Source organism: Harpia harpyja, chromosome 1, assembly GCF_026419915.1.
Source record: "Harpia harpyja isolate bHarHar1 chromosome 1, bHarHar1 primary haplotype, whole genome shotgun sequence".
Lineage (NCBI taxonomy): Eukaryota > Metazoa > Chordata > Aves > Accipitriformes > Accipitridae > Harpia > Harpia harpyja.
The window spans coordinates 28,990,592-29,002,268 of NC_068940.1; the positions used below are offsets into that span (position 1 = coordinate 28,990,592).

Genomic DNA, 11,677 nt, shown 5'->3' on the forward strand with positions numbered 1-11,677 from the left:
TCTAACGCTGTGAACCATTCTCGTTTCTCTGTTAGGGTTGTTAACAAAGTATAAGGATTTGCTACTATCGGATGAATATCTTGTACTATTTGACTTATTGCTCTGAGGTCTTGAACTAATCTATAATCTTTTTCATTAGCCTTTTAACAGGCAAGGTCGGGGTGTTATATTTGGATTCACATTCTATTAACAGTTGGTACTTTAGACATTTTTGTATTCTCAGTACTAACCCTTTCCGACTTTCCAGTATTAGGGGGTATGGTTTAATTCTTAGCGGATTCGATCCTGGCTTTAAATCGAGTCTCACAGGTTCTGCTTTTTGGAGTTACCGGGAACTTCCCAGTCCAGACGGTTGGAATTACAGCATTATACTTTGACTGGTATAATCTTCTGCTTTCGGTAACCATCCTGTAACAACAAAGCCACTGCTTCGATACGTTTAGTTTCTGGAATTAAAATTTTAATCTCTCCATTTTTTAATTTAATTTCTGCCTCTAAGTTCTCCAGTAGATCTCCCCTTAACAGGAGTTTAGGAGAATTTGGCACATACAAAAACTGCTGAGTGACCCATTGCTTTCCTAATGTCATTGTTAAAGATTTAAAGAAGGGTCTAGTTTCTCGTTCACTTGTTGCACCAACACCACCAATTTCTTCAAAACTTAACTCTCCCTCTAAGGTATTTAAAACTGGAAAGGTGACTCTAGTGTCAATTCAAATTCAATTTTTTGTGTTCTCCCAGTTTAGCTGTAACCAGAGGTTCTGCTGGGAGCCTCCCCTCCGGTCCCCGTCAGATAGGCTCACTTCAAAAGAACGAATCTACCTATGGCACTTCATTCCATTTACTCTCTCTCCTACAAAACAACAGTAATTGCAATATAGTATTATAACTCAAAGCTCTGTCTGTTTCCCATTTTTCCTGCAGTTCACCCCAGTGTGCCAATAAACATCCCAACGGTGATGTTTTTGGCATCTTTTCATCAGCAGTTCTATTTCCTGCACTCTTATTCTTAAACAATTTTGCTAATGCCTTTATACTTATATACATTCAAATACCAAATACCAAACAAACGCAAATGACAATTGTCCCAAATAATACACAAAGTCCAACCCAGCAATAGCTTTCGCTTACGACTTACGGGCAGACGCCTAGGCTTCCAATGCAAACGGGTACCCTCCAAGCCCCAACCCTGCGAAGCTTTCGCCGCGCCTCGCGGGCAGGCTTTCCAAACAAATTCCAAAGCAGCAGCGCCTTACCTTTTTTCCAGGGAACGCTGCGAGGAGCTTTGTGAGTCGAGGGTGATGGTTCTCCCCGAGAATACCTCGGTGCCGGCCGGAGTTCGATCGACACTCGATCTCGTCCAGTCTCACTCGCAAGGTCCCGTCTGGGTCGCCAAAACCGTTACCGAAATCCAGAATAAAACTCCTTAACACCAACGTGAAGTTAAGAAGCAGGCACTTTGTTTATCGCAACGCTGGGGACACGGGGGATCGCTCCTCCAAAGGCGTGTCCCGCTTAGTATCAAAATCCGTCAGTTTTTACAGACTTTTTCTGTCAGGTCATTGTTACATAAGCTCTTTCCATAAAAATGCATACTATGCTCGTTCTTAAATTTAACCTTTATAAGGATTGGTCCTTTGGTTATATAACCTTATCAATATTCTTATTTAAAAGCAATCATTGGTCAGTTACACTTAGCTCTACTGACTGGAATCTTCGATACTCAAATCAAGATGGGAAGGGTAAGGGGGTTTCCGAGCAGCAAACTGGTGTCCACGACGGTTTCCTTCGTTTCTTGAAACGGAACATAGAAAAACCTGTAACTTCCTGGTGAGGTTTCTAGGGTTAGCTATTTCCAACTTTAACAATATTAAGGTTCCGATAGTCACACGTAACGCAGTTCCTAAAGTTTCTATGGCTGCGTTTCAAACGTAACAATCCTATACGTTATGCTTCACAATTTTACTTCGTAATCAAACCTAACTCTTCTACGTGATTAAATTTTGATTTCTTTACCAGAATATTTGCAACAGCTGGAGCCCAGCAGGAACAGGGGGGGCATGGCCCGACCCCCCCAGCGCCTCACCTCCTCCTCCCCTGGGCTCCCTCACGGCCCCTCGCCCTGTGCAAAGGGAGCGCAAACGCAGCCCGGAGGGCAACGGGGCCGGCCGGCCGGTGTCCGTTCAGTCAGTCGCACGCCTAACGAGTCCTGCCAGCGAGTCCGCTCCGGGGCTCGGGGCCCCCCCCGATGCTCCCCCTGCCCCTGGGACACCTCTGATAGCATATTTCCGTACATTCTGTATGGCACGTCTAAATATTTTTGGATGGTTTTAATATTTTGTACCAGCCGTGGAAACTGGTTTGCTGCTAGGTGACTGTAAAAGTGAGATTTGGTAAATAATTATTAGAAATCTTACACTAACACGATGATTGAAACAATAGACAAAAGTATAGCCAAGCAATTAACTAGCAGAGGTAGGTACTCCTAAGTTTTGCAGTTCTTTGCTCTTATGACTAGATGTTCCTGTAGGCTAGATGAGAACAGTGCTGAAACTGACCGCATGCGATTGAAACTGCATTAAGCTTCAAGATCAAAGAACGAGGACAAGAATAAAGACTTCAAGGACAGCCAGCAAGAACTTCAAATGGGTCGGTGGTCGCAAAAGCAGCCCTTCATCTCAAATGGATCCTTCATTGCGCATGATCGGATGTAGGCAGTACTATGATAATCAGTTGCCATCATTTTTATGTATACATATACTAATCTGATTCACATGCAATTAGTTAGTCTATATAACCTGTTTGTGCTAAAGCTGTGGCACGCACGCTAGGTGGAACTATCCCCCGTGCATCCAGCGCTGCAGTGAAGAATGCCTGCTTTCTAAAACTCCAAAACGAGCCTTAGAGAGTTTCTTGGACCGGCTTTTCAGTACCAGAGGTACAAGGGAGGAAAGGAAAAAAAAAAAAAAAAAAAGCAGCGGTGTGGGAAAGAGAGGGGGCCACGGGAGGGGCAGGGAGGGACCAGAACGCAGAAGAGGGGAGAGAGAGACAGGGCCCCGAGGGCCCGGGGCTCACCACAGCTCTGTTTCTTGGTGCTGCCAGGAGACTTTGCCGGTTCAGACGCTTCTTTCGGCTCCTCTCCCGCTCCCCTCCTCTTCTGTAACTCCGGCTGCACGGCCGTCCTCCCCCTAGGAGAACACGTGTCTCGCAGGTCTTGCAAGACGAGGCTTCCTAGGCACGGAGCCTCGCTCGCCCGCACACTACGCGGCCGTACCGCACCGCACCGTCGGTGCTGCATACGGACCCTGCGGTGCACCCTGGCGGTCTGACCTGCTGTGGACTGCGAAGAGGGATCCTTCCACATGCGGAGAGGCAGGCTCTCTCTTGCCTGCAGCGGGAGGCAGCTGCCAGCCGGGCGGCCGGCCGGCCTTCCATGTCTTCTTCTCTACCTTTCTCTGGCCTCTCCAGCTTCAGCCGCAGCAGCTCCTGCCCACAGCCGGTAAGTGCCCTGCCTGTCCCTTTGTGCTCCCGCGCCGCGTCACGCCGCGTGGAGAGGGAGGCCCGGCAGAGACAGCCCATGCAAGCTTTCCTTTCCGGCGGCGTTTCCTTACCGGGAGGAAGCAACGAGCGCGGCGGCACCTCCCGCCGGCGCCGCATTGCCGTTACCGTCGGACGGCACGTGCGGGACGGGGGGAGCCCCGCGCACTCGCAGCCTCGGAGCTGCAGTACCGAGCATTGGTCGCAGGGGGCAGCGGCGAGCGCTTGGCACGAGGCGCCAGCGCGGCTCCCCAGCGGCAGTACCGAACATTGGTCACTAGGTGGCGGAAGAGAGCGGCGACGAAACGCGCCGCCAGCGCGGGTCCCGAGCTCCTGCGCCGCGTTCTGGTTGCCAGGCAACAGCACGGACGCCGTAAACCGCGCCGCCGCGCATGCGCAGTTGCCGAGAAGCGCCGTCATGCTACGGTTGCTAGGCAACAGCGGCGAGCGCCGTAAAAGGCGCAACGCGCATGCGCGCCTCCGAGCTGCCGTACAGCATCTCGGTTGCTCGGCAACAGCACAAGCGCCGTAAACTGCGCCATCGCGCATGCACGCTTGCCGAGACGCCGTGTCGCGCTAAGGTTGCTAGGCAACAGCGGCGAGCGCCGTAAAAGGCGCAGCGCGCATGCGCTCCTCCCCACCTGCCGTACAGCGCCTCCGTTACCAGGCAACAGCAGGGGCCCAGCCACACGCGCCACCGCGCATGCGCGCCTCCCGAACGCCAGTTCCCCCCTTCGCTCGCCGGGCAGCAGCATCCCCGGAACGATCCTCTTCTGAGCATCAGCTGGATGAGACACGACTGACAGCTCAGCCCAGTAGAGACCAGCCACAGGCGGTAACTACTTACTGGGGGCACAGGGCTTACGTTTCCCTGCCCTTTCCCCACTCGCAGCCCGGGCAGTCCTCTTCATTGCCCCCGTTCCAAAAAGCACCCGAGTGGCTGGAGCCTTTACAGCAGTCAAGCGCAAACAACAGACCATTCGGGCGGTCGCTTCTGTCCCTGCCCCCCCACCCCATTATCCAGAGAGGAGAAGCAGCACAGGGAACCTGCAAACGGCAGGGGGAGGGGGGGTTGCCCTGGACCAAGCCCCAGGGACTGCTGTATCCGTCTGCATGTGGCATCAGGGTTGTGGGAGGGACAGCAGCCAGTCAACAGATGCTGGCGAGAGATTTAAATAAAAAAAAAAAAAAATAACGCCTGGTTCAGGTGACAGCCTGAAGGCAGGCCACGAGAGACCCAAAGCTGCTTTGTGCCAGAGGGGCAGCTCTGTTCAGCAGGAAACGGCGCAACCCAGCGGACCAGATGCGAGCGGCCGATCTGCAAGTGAGTGATACCCTGGCGATCCTGGGGCTCTGTTGGGGTGGGCGCACCTTTCCTCACCTCTGTGCTATCACAACTCTGCTCTCCTAATCCTGCACGCACGCAAGGCTTCTTGTGCGGGGCTTGTCTCTTATCGAAGAGACGCTGCACGGTGTTACTTACCGCCCTGCCCTCCGGCATGCAAAGTAATTAGACGTGAAGCAGGGAAAGCAAAAAGAGGCGCGTCAGGATATTAGATGTCCTCAGCAGATGACCGTAGAGCCCTCGAGGTTCCATCTTTGCTCCCTACAGGAGCGTGGCTCCGCACTCCTTGCCGCTCCCGCCAGCAAGCGTCACAATTGCCCTTTGCTGCCTGCAACGCGCCGTACCTGCACGGCCCGAGTACTGCTGCTTATGGAGCAAGAGGCGCTCGCTATAAAGCGGCAATGAAGAACAAGGACGGCCCGTCAAGACGGCAGGAGGAACACAGAGAGCCTCCAGCATTAGCCAGGCAGGGCTTCCAACTCACCTCGTGTCGTGGTTTAACGCCAGCCGGCAACGAAGCCCCACGCGACCGCTCGCTCGCTCCCCCGCCCCCAGTGGGACGGGGAGACAATCGGAAGGGCGGAAGTGGGAAAACTCGTGGCTTGAAACGAAAACAGTTTAATCATTAAAAAGAAACAACAACAACAACTTGTAAGGAAAAGAAGAAAAAAAAAATGACAGAGAATGGGGTGCAGGCAGCATGCCAGGGGTCTGAAGCCTGGCGGATGATGGGGGGGAGGGAGGGGGGGGGGGGCAGGAGATAGGAGAGCAGGGGATGCGGGGGGAAACAACTCGCATGGGTTAAAAACTCGCATGGGTGAAGGGGGCGGGCCGGAGCAACAGGGGGGCATATGGGGGAGAAACACACACGGGGGAGGGTAGGGGAGGGTACAAAGGTGCACGGGGGGGACACGGGTGGGGATGACCTACCCCAGGGAGTCCACCCGGGATGATCCACAGCAGGTAACTCACCTGGGATAACCCGCAACAGAGAATCCACACCAGATCATCCACACTGGGAGGACCCCCAGCAATGCCCCTCAAACTGCCTGTGCTTCACCCCCAATCTTCCCCAAACTGGGGAGTTTTCTGCTTTTTCAAAATACTCAGTTTGGGGTGTGTTTCAGTGCTTTTCCACAACATAAAAAGGGGTGATCTTTTGGTTGTGGTTTTGTGCGTGAAAATGGGGTGGGTTTTTTTTGCTTTCCAGCTGCACAAATCCAGGCGGATTTGGCTTTCCCAGGAGTCCCAAATTCGTTAGTTTTTTTCCGTTGCAGACCCAGAATCAGGGGGTTTGGGGTTGTCCTGGTTTCGGCTGGAATAAAGTTAATTTTCTTCTGAGTAGCTGGTACAGGGCCATTTTGGATTTAGGATGAGAACAATGTTGACAACACACCGACGCTTTAGTTGTTGCTAAGCAGTGTTTATACTAAGTCAAGGACCTTCCAGCTTGTCATACCGCCCTGCCAACGGAGGCTGGGGGTGCACAAGAAGAATCGCTGAGCTAAAGGAGGATTCCAGGTAAACAGGTCAGCTCGAAATACACCACCTCCTTTAAAAGTTAAGAGCGATTTGAACGCTTAAAATCAGCATTTAGGCTAATTGATACCATTTTGAACACCTTCTTAGCATACAAGTGAACACTCTTGCCGGTGTTGGAAAACATCTCCTCCCTTCCTTACAGCACTGCTGCAGGGAGATAACCCTGGGAGGCTGCGGGACGAGGTCATACGCAATCAGAATCTACGCTTACGGATCCACCGCAACAGCTACAGCCCTTGCGCTGCTGCTTTGCATCTTGCTTGTTTGGTGAATAAAGCTGAAAGTGAAGTGGAAAACTTCAAAAAGCAAAATGAAAAATAAAGAATAAATCTCAATAATTCACTTTACACTAAAAGGGTGTGCCCATGTTTATATACATCCAATAAAAATACATTATTGAAGCAGTAACTCACCAAAACCACCTCAGGACTCACTGTCACTAGTTACAAGGCTGCTGATGCTTCCTGGGAAAACCTGGAAAACACACGGAAGCGACACCCGTTTGTCCTGTTTTGTCCGCGTCTCTTCTTTGACCTTGATTGCTTTTAGTACAGGTGCTAGTTATCTCAGTAAGGTTGTCGAGTACTCCTATAAGATATTTAAAAAAAACTCATTGACTGCAGAAGCATAAAGCTTTTATCGTGAAAACAAAGCCCGTTTCTTCTGAACAGCTGAACTCTTACGAACAGTTTCTCCCCTCTTTTAGTACAAAATTATTTTCACGGTATCATTTACTAGTAAGCGCACGGAAACAGAAGACTACATGCTTTCAGGAAGAGGAAACAGACAGAGGGAAGTCAACTTGGTGTAAGCGTAACATGCTCCAGAACAGACCTTAGTTTTAGTATTCGTATTAAAATATTTCACAGAAAAAATGTGGAAGGAGAGTTGGCACATTCTTAATGTTAACTTTAAAGTCCATACTACAAGTACCTTTGGAAAAATGCAGACACACATCGTAGGCGTACCTTGTACTTGCAGACCACTACGGAATCTTTCCATCTGTCTTGTACTTTCACGGCAGAAGAAAGGGCAACCACAGTGAAATGGTGGCAGCTGACATCCACCTGAGAGAGGGGAAAAAAAAAAACCCCAACAAACAAAAAAACAAAACAAAACTTTAGCATAAAACTGGGTAGGAATCCAAAGCTGCCTTTTTTTGTGAAGGTTTGTGAAGACAGTACGACTGAGCAGAGCAAAAAGTATTTTTGCATCATCTTCGGTACAGTTGTTGACACAGGCCACTAAAGCTTTTGCATTTTTCAGACAACCGTGCCTTTTTTTTTTTTTTTTTTTTTGACTCATTGGTAACTTTAGTTTCACTAGAACTCACTTTCCTAGATACACGCAGGTGACAGACAGAGACACCTACATACATTTTCTCAAGCCTTAGTATAGCCAAGACTTCATCACCCTATATGTCCTAAGTTGAGTATTTTTGCTAAAGAGCACAGCAACACATCTGTCCTTGTGAACTGCCTCGTTGCAAAAAAGGAATGATTTTTTCCAGGCTGTTGCTCCAAACGGTCAAGATCTTTTAAAACCGCAGTTGTGCCACCAAACCCGCTCAGGGTCCCTCCTAGCTTTTGACTGCCCTGAGATTTAACAGGCACACGCTCCATTCCATCTTCCAACAGCAAAAATACGTTAACGCTCTCGGACCCAGAGCGCAACCCTACAGATGTCCACACACACACACCTTGCCGTTTTGATGAGGAGCCACCGAGCATCCCTGCGAGCACAGCTGCACGTGCCAGATTGGCTTCACCTACGCCGCGAGTTACCGGTTTCGGTGAACGTAGTTTCTGATGCTTTAAACCGAAAACCGTATCTCGATGCTTCGCCACAGTAGAAATGACCATCGCTAGAATGCTACAAAAACGCAGTAACACAAATTGCAAACCCACAGCAGCAACAGCTCCAGAAATATTTAGACCAGGAACAAGGGAGAAAAATAAAACAGCTTCATCTCACGCACAGGGGAGCGGCAGGCAGCGAAAAGGGTCGGCATTCTGAGCCCTTACAGAAAACGGGCATTCTCCTTCCATTCCTCAGCCCGTCCGTTAAGGTCTCAATACCGCAACACTACTACGGCAACGTCGAGAGTAGGGAACAGCAGCCCTGCCGCTGGACTTGCCATTGACCCATGCTATTTACGTAGCAGGACGCGTACGCAGAGGGACACGTTTTGCCACACACAACCCTGAACTTCCTGAAAATTTACGTTTACCAAAAAAAAGCCATTTGGAACATACTGCCAAACAACATTTGGCAATAAAGCTTTGATGCGTTTGACACACGCAAATTTTTGGTCACTTGCTATTTGCTTCCTGTTGCTGCTGCTGTTCTTCCTTCAGAAATTCTACTTGTAGCCAAGTTATTCACTACTGGTTCAAGCATTTGCCTTCCTGGTATTACCAGCACATTCACAGAGGCAAGTAACTTAATTGCTCTTCTACAATTATGCAAATGACAATTACAGCCACAAAAGAGAAGGAGAGGTCAGGCAGCAGAAGAGCTCTGCATGCTGGCACCAGTCAATAATGCACTCTTTCAAAACAAACAACAACAAAACAAAACCGTGACCCTGTATCCTTTTTTTTTTTTTTTCTTTCAGAGCTCATCCCTGCTTCAGCATTTTGTCTTGTCAGAGCATGAAGCGCAGGTGACCCGTACCCTGACGACTTTTGTGTGTGATGAATGCCTGTTCAGAAATAGTCCAGATCTGCAGGACTGGTGTCATTTTTATGGTTTTAATCATCATAACTCAGATTTTATTTATTCACGCATTTGTGAGGAAACTAATTAACTTTTAGACACTGCCTCTCCTTTTTTGGGGGGAGGGGTTGGGGGGGTGGAAATGTGTTAGAGACTGAAAAAAATTACGATTCAGAGCTCCCAACCATGACAGAGTGGTGGAGAAAGCAATGAAAGCAAAGACCAACAGCAGCAACATTAAGTGAAAGTTGGCTTTAATTCCGATCACATACTTAAGCGACTCTCCAAGTCTATGCCTCGGTCCGATGAATGACTAGTCCTTTTTTGGAAGGACAAACTTTTTTACTTAAAAGTCCTAGACTGAAGACTCCGCTGAACAGAATGGGGATTGTGCCACGGGACAACATGCCATCAACACTCTTAAGGGGGAAGGAAAAAAAAAAAAAATCAAATAAAAAATCAAGTTTAAGTACCAGTTTCCATCATGTTTCATCCATTACATTTCTACTGGCATCTAGGTGCTCAAAAGTGAACTACAGGGACACCACATATTCCTAAAAATTCAGTTATACATAAAAAAATAAAAGGTTATCTCCAACTTGAACAGAGAGAAGAGAAACACTCGACCCTAAAGAAGCTAACAGGCAGCTCTGAATTTACCAGACATGAAATTTCGTTCTTTCACCTGAAACAAAAACATATCAAGGGACCAGTTCAGGAACAGGGCACGATCTCTTAACAGCAATTTTTCCATCAGCTTTTCTGCACTAGCAGCAAATTTGCCTTTTCTGTGGGTTTAACATGGAGCATCTGTAGTGCCCTCGAACTCGCAAGTGTTTCCTCTCCACTCCACCAGCCCAATACGTGCGATTACCTGAGCAGCAAGCGGAATTAACCAGGATTTTCTTTGTGTGACGCGGCAGGTGACACTGGGAAAAGAGGAGACAAAGAAATGAACCTGCTTGTCACACCCAGCCAACGGTGAAAAGACAGGGGAGGATTCTGCCGGAAGGGCTCTGCACCCCAGGAGCTCCCACCGGCCGGTTTCTCTTCCCTTTGCCCGGTACCAAGGGGACAACGACACCTCGCCCGCAGCCCCTCGCAGGGGGGGCTGCCCCAGGAGGGCCAGGGGACCCCCACCTCACTTCTGCCCGCGGGAACGGACCGGGCGAGACCCTCCACGCAGAGAGAGGAGCGTGGCGTGGATCCCATCCCCGAGGGAAGAGGCCGGGCTCCCCGCTGGCAGAAGGACAACTCACCTCCCTGCTGCTCAGAGCCGCTCGCTGTGGACAGCCCTGCCTGCGCCCGGCCGCTCTTCGGCCGTGCTGGGAGCGCGGTCCGGCCGACGGGCGCTCCAGCGAAAAGACGCTCCAGCTCATCGCGGCTCCTGCTCGTTACAGCCGCAGGTACTTTTGCCTCTGGCTAACGCACGCTCCAGACAGCGGACACCCCGCCTCGTTCCAGCTCCCGCTTGCTACAGTTCTGGCTCACTGAAGCCCCAGCTCCGCACTGAAGCTCCGGCTGATTTCAGCTGCTTCTCCTTACAAGCTCCAGCTATGTGCAACGGCCTGGGCTTTCCATAAGGTTGTGTATCAACTGCTGTCAAAACCGGAGCATTAGGATTAAACATCAGAGTTACACGCCGTATAAATATTCGTTAGTTTGGGCGATTAATTACTGAACAACTATTCTGAGCAGCGCAGAAAGAAGAGCTGGACTCAAAGAGGGCACGTGGGGTCTGAAAAGCGCCTTTCCCCCCCACAGACCATCGCAGATGTTGAGTTCGGCCTCCTGCGTGCCGGCCTCCCGAACTTTGGCGTCTGACACAACCAGACCCCCACCTCTGGGGAGGGTCCACGCACCCTGCCCACCCCCTGCTTCCCCCCGCAGCTCCCCACACCCTCCCACCCGCCTGCCAAACCAGCCAAGCCGGCTCCTGCTTTTGGCCCCCACGCCAGCTGACTCGGGGCCCATTTGGGAGCCAAAAAACCCGGCTGCCGAGCCTGTTCTCAAGGCCCAAAAACGCAGGGCCGGACCTCTGTTTCTGGGCCCAAAGCTGCGCAGCAGCTCGGTCTGTTTCCGAGCCCCAAAATCAGCCAGGCGAGCCTGTTTTCAAGCCCCAGGAACAGAAAACTTGTTCTCCATTTCTGACCCTGCAGCGCCCACGGGCGACGCCGAGCGTAGCCACCCCACAGCCCTGCACCCCCGGGGCCCCACGCGCAGTTTTGGGGAGTGCTCGGGACCTGCGGAGGGCCCGGCCCCACGCCTCTGCGGGGCAGCCCCAGCACAGGCAGGGCGTCGCTTCAGGATTGCCGTTTCAGGCTTTATTTCCCCGCCATCGCCGGGCGCGCACCCCAAACCCCCCCAGCCAAAGCACCCCTAGCCCGGCCCCGCTCCAGGACCCCCCGCCAGCAGCAGCCGGGGCCCTTCCCCGCCCCTGCGGGCACCGGGACCCGCCCGCCGCCGCAGCACGCCGCAGCACCCCCCCGCCGGCCGCCGCCGCCCGACCCGCGCCGGGAGCGGCAGAGGCCGCCCGG

At 51.4% G+C, this 11,677-nt stretch overlaps 1 long non-coding RNA gene across 1 annotated transcript; it reads left to right on the forward strand.

Annotated features, from left to right (window-relative positions):
* The first annotated feature begins 275 nt into the window (after positions 1-275).
* Positions 276-1,440, forward strand: LOC128139611 (uncharacterized). The gene is made up of 2 exons (XR_008234441.1): positions 276-399; positions 923-1,440. It is a non-coding gene; the product is annotated as an uncharacterized LOC128139611 (long non-coding RNA).
* The last annotated feature ends 10,237 nt before the right edge of the window (positions 1,441-11,677 follow it).